The following is a 4617-nucleotide window of genomic DNA, read 5'->3' on the forward strand; positions in this document are numbered from 1 at the left end:
GGGTAGCATGACACAATTTCACATGTATGATGGCTAACTAAACAAGATAGGATGACATACTTCAAAATATGATGACTATGTAAACAAGATGACATGATATAACTATACGATGTGTCTATTAAAGTGGTTGGCATGCCATAAATCACAAACATGCCGTCGCTGGAAACATGATGGCATGATATAATTCACGGATAGAATGACATAATTCAAAATATGATGACTATGTAAACATGATGAGATGATATAACTATATTATGTCTTTAGAAAATGGGTTGGCATGCCATAATTCAGATACATGCTGTCTATGTAAACATCATGGCATGATATAATTCAAATATATGATTTGTATACTAAGCAAGTGAGCAGAGGGCAATCACATATATGATGTGTCAACTAAGGAGATGGCATTCAATATTGTGTATTTGATGTAAAAACTAAGCATTGCAATACAACATATGCATGATATGAGTAATATAACACTGCCAAGTTTGAGCATACACCTCAGGGGGATAATAGGACTGGGCACATGCCTCTAAATCCTCCTCTAAAGAGCTATCTGTAACCAACAAGATATCTGCTTTAGCGGGTAGCATTGTCTGCTCTGAAGACCTTGCTTTCACTCCAGATTTCTCTATCGCCAATTCAAATGGCTGATGCACAGGAAGAGCAGTTGAATATACAAACATTGTTGACAAATGCAATGAGAAATACAAAAAAGGGACAGAATGATATAATTCACATATATGACGCTTGGCTAAATAGCATGGAATTGCATAATTCACATATATAATGCCTAGCAACAAGATAACATTGCATAATTCACATATATAATGGCTCGCAACAAGATGGCATTGCATAAGTCACATATATGGTAATTAGACACTAAATAAGTGGCATTCACAAAAAGCATGTCTAAACTAAGCAAATGACATAGCAGTGCAAGATACCATATGCATGATATGAGCAACATAACCCTGCTAAGTTAGAGCATGCACCTCGGGGGGGGGATAGGACTGGTCATCTGTCTATGAATCCTCGTTTGAGGAGCTATCCATAACTAGCAAGACACGCGCTTCGTCAGATAACATTGTCTGCTCTGAAGACCTTGTTTCCACTCCAGATTTTTCCATGACCGTGCCGAATGGCTGATGCATAGGAAGAGTAATTGAATGTACTAAAAATGTTGACAAATTTAATATGAAATAAAAAAATGATGGCATGATATAATTCACATATAAGATGACTGGCTAACCAGGGTGGCATTGCAAAATTCACATATATGATGCCTGGATAAACAAGATGGCATTGCATGATTCACATATACGATAAAGAAACTAAACAGATGGAATTCACACAAAGCATGTCTAAACTAAGCAGATGACCTATTTGATGTATAAAGTAAGCAATGCAAGGCACCATATGCATGATATTACCAACATCAACATGCCAAGTTAGAGCGAAGACCTTAGGGGGTAAATAGGAGTGGTCTTCTCCTTCTGAATCCCCCTCGGAACAGTTATCTTCCTCTTGATTACAATCCAAAATAGGTGGAGGGGCTGCCTTTGTGCCCAACATAGAGCGACGTCTGCATGAAATTTTATTGCCACGCAAGGCTCATCTCGTTTGCTCTACATGTTCAGTTCCATTGTGTACAATAATTGACATGCATAGGAATAAAACATAGCTGTTGGGGAACGCAGTATTTCAAAAAAAATCCTACGATCACGCAAGATCTATCTAGGATATGCACAACAACAAGAGGGGAGAGCATGTCCACGTACCCTCGTACACCGAAAGCGGAAGCATTTAGTAACGTGGTTGATGTAGTCGAACGTCTTCACGATCCAACCGATCCAAGTACCGAACGTACGACACCTCCGTGTTGTGCACACGTTCAACACGATGACATCCCTCGAGCTCTTGATCCAGTAGAGGACGAGGGATAGTTCCGTAAGCACGACGGCGTGGTGATGGTGATGATGAAGTTACCGGCGCAGGGCTTCGCCTAAGCACTACGACGATATGACCGAGGTGGTAAACTGTGGAGGGGGCACCGCACACGGCTAAGAGATTGTCTGTTGTCCTTTGCAGTGCCCCCTGCCCACGCATATAAAGGAGGGGGGAGGAGGCTGGCCTAAGGGGGGCGCGCGCCATCGGGGTGTCCAACTAGGATTCCCAATCCTAGTTGGAGTCCCCTTCCTTTCCAAGAGGGAGAGAGAGGGAAGGAGGAAGAGACGGAGAAGGAAAGAGGGAAGCGTCGCCCCCTCCTAGTCCAATTCGGACCAGCCATGGAGGGGGCGGACACCCCTTGTGGCCCTTCTCTCATTTACACTAAAGCCCATCAAGTCCCACTACTTCCCGATGGTGTTCCATAACCTCCCGGTTCTCCAAAAAATACCCGAAACACTTCGGTACCATTTCTGTGTCCGAATATAACCTTCCAATATATCGATCTTTACATCTCGACCATTTCGAGACTCCTTGTCATGTCCGTGATATCATCCGGGACTCCGAACAAGCTTCGGTCATCAAATCACATAACTCGTAATACAAATCGTCATCGAACGTTAAGCATGCGGACCCTATGGGTTGAGAACTATGTAGACATGACCAAGACACATCTCCGGTCAATAACCAATAGTGGAACCTGGATGCTCATATTGGTTCTTACATATTCTACGAATATTTTTATCGGTTAAACCGCATAACAACATACGTTATTCCCTTTGTCATCGGTATGTTACTTGCCCGAGATTCGATCGTCAGTATCTTCATACCTAGTTCAATCTCGTTACCGGCAAGTCTCTTTACTCGTTCCATAATGCATCATCCCGTAACTAACTCATCAGTTACATTGCTTGCAAGGCTCATAGTGATGTGCATTACCGAGAGGGCCCAGAGATACCTCTCTGATATACAGAGTGACAAATCCTAATCTTGATCTATGCCAACTCAACAAACACCATCTGAGACACCTTTATAGCATCTTTATAATCACCCAGTTATGTTGTGACGTTTAATAACACACAAGGTGTTCCTCCTGTATTTGGGAGTTGCATAATCTCATAGTCAGAGGAACATGTATAAGTCATGATGAAGGCAACAACAATAAGAATAAACGATCATTATGTTAAGTTAACGGATGGGTCTTGTCCATCACATCATTCTCTACTGATGTGATCCCGTTCATCGAATGACAACACATGTATATGGTCAGGAAACTTAACAATCTTTGATTAACGAGCTAGTCTAGTAGAGGCATACTAGGGACACTCTGTTTGTCTATGTATTCACACATGTACTAAGTTTCCGGTTAATACAATTCTAGCTTGAATAATAAACATTTATCATGATATAAGGAAATATAAGTAACAACATTATTATTGCCTCTAGGGCATATTTCCTTTAGTCTCCCACTTGCGCTAGAGTCAATAATCTAGATTACATAGTAATGATTCTAACACCCATGGAGTCTTGGTGCTGATCATGTTTTGCTCGTGAGAGAGGCTTAGTCAATGGGTCTGGAACATTCAGATCCATATGTATCTTGCAAATCTCTATGTCTCCCTCCTTGACCTGATTGCAGATGGAATTGAAGCGTCTCTTGATGTGGTTGGTTCTCTTATGAAATCTGGATTCCTTCGCCAAGGCAATTTCTCCAGTATTGTCACAAAAGATTTTCATTGGACCCGATGCACTAGGTATTACACCTAGATCAGATATGAACTCCTTCATCCAGACTCCTCCATTTGTTGCTTCAGAAGCAGCTATGTACTCTGCTTCACACGTAGATCCCGCCACGACGCTCTACTTGGAACTATACCAACTGACAGCTCCACCATTCAATATAAATACGTATCTGGTTTGTGACTTAGAGTCATCCGGATCAGTGTTAAAGCTTGCATCGACGTAACCATTTACGACGAGCTCTTTGTCACCTCCATAAATGAGAAACATATCCTTAGTCCTTTTCAGGTATTTTAGGATGTTCTTGATCGCTGTCCAATGATCCACTCCTGGATTACTTTGGTACCTCCCTTCTAAACTTATAGGAAGGCACACATCAGGTCTGGTACACAGCATTGCATACATGATAGAACCTATGGCTGAGGCATAGGGAATGACTTTAATTTTCTCTCTATCTTCTGCAGTGGTCGGGCATTGAGTCTGACTCAACTTCACATGCTGTAACACATGCAAGAACCCTTTATTTGACTGATCCATTTTGAACTTCTTCAAAACTTATCAAGGTATGTGCTTTGTGAAGGTCCAATTAAGCATCTTGATCTATCTCTATAGATCTTGATGCGCAATATATAAGCAACTTCACCGAGGTCTTTCATTGAAAACTTCTTATTCAAGTATTCTTTTATGCTATCTAGAAATTATGTATTATTTCCAATCAACAATATGTCATCCACATATAATATTAGAAATGCTACAGAGCTCCCACTCACTTTCTTGTAAATACATGCTTCTACAAAATTCTGTATAAAACCATATGCTTTGATCACACTATCAAAGAGTATATTCCAACTCCGAGAGGCTTGCACGAGTCCATAAATGGATCACTAGAGATTGCACACTTCGTTAGCACCTTTTGGACCGACAAAACCT

The sequence above is a fragment of the Triticum dicoccoides genome, chromosome 1A (genome assembly GCF_002162155.2).
Source record: "Triticum dicoccoides isolate Atlit2015 ecotype Zavitan chromosome 1A, WEW_v2.0, whole genome shotgun sequence".
Classification (NCBI taxonomy): Eukaryota; Viridiplantae; Streptophyta; class Magnoliopsida; order Poales; family Poaceae; genus Triticum; species Triticum dicoccoides.